Source organism: Penaeus monodon, chromosome 20 (genome assembly GCF_015228065.2).
Source record: "Penaeus monodon isolate SGIC_2016 chromosome 20, NSTDA_Pmon_1, whole genome shotgun sequence".
Classification (NCBI taxonomy): domain Eukaryota; kingdom Metazoa; phylum Arthropoda; class Malacostraca; order Decapoda; family Penaeidae; genus Penaeus; species Penaeus monodon.
This window is the reverse complement of record NC_051405.1, coordinates 17,505,815-17,506,368: the sequence shown is the minus strand read 5'-3', so window position 1 is coordinate 17,506,368 and position 554 is coordinate 17,505,815. Positions and strand designations below refer to the sequence as shown.

At 39.9% G+C, this 554-nt stretch overlaps 1 long non-coding RNA gene across 1 annotated transcript in view; it reads left to right on the top strand.

Moving 5' to 3' along the window:
* The first annotated feature begins 452 nt into the window (after positions 1–452).
* LOC119585663 overlaps positions 453–554 on the top strand; it is a 38,946-nt gene continuing 38,844 nt past the window's right edge. The window contains exon 1 of the long non-coding RNA XR_005229904.1: positions 453–537. This is a non-coding gene — a long non-coding RNA (uncharacterized LOC119585663). The remainder of the gene's footprint in view (positions 538–554) is intronic.

The window sequence follows — 554 nt, the reverse complement described above, 5'->3', positions numbered from 1 at the left end:
CGTATGACTGGGACTATAGAATTAGTCAAGATTTATTTCCCATTTGAGAGGCACAGCGGTCACTGCAATTGGCTCAAAAAGACTAATTGATTTAATTCCTGCCGCGCTTTCTGTGATCCCAGATCAAACGCCGAGCAATAAATTCATTGCATGCTGACATTTGGGTGTTAATCCTTCTCCGTTTCTTTCCGCTTGGCATTGGCTTCGGTTGCATCCCAATTCGCTTGTCATTCTGGAAAAAAGAAATCACTCTACATCACGAATCTCGAAAAATACATGAACGATTAACAAACAATCTAAATAGTATACATATATCAGCCAAACTCCCAAGACAGAAAATAAATAATCAACAAAATATTGTCTCGACGCATCACAACGCTACAAAACATGCCACAGAAAGCAATATGGCGGCGTCGTAATGTCAATAAGATGAAGTTTGAGGATTTCTTCTATCTGGGCGGAAGGCACATCACAGCGCGACAAGACTTTCGCTCTGAGATTTATAGTGATTGAAATCTGACAGTAATGTACAGTGAGGTAAGCTTTGGAATAAA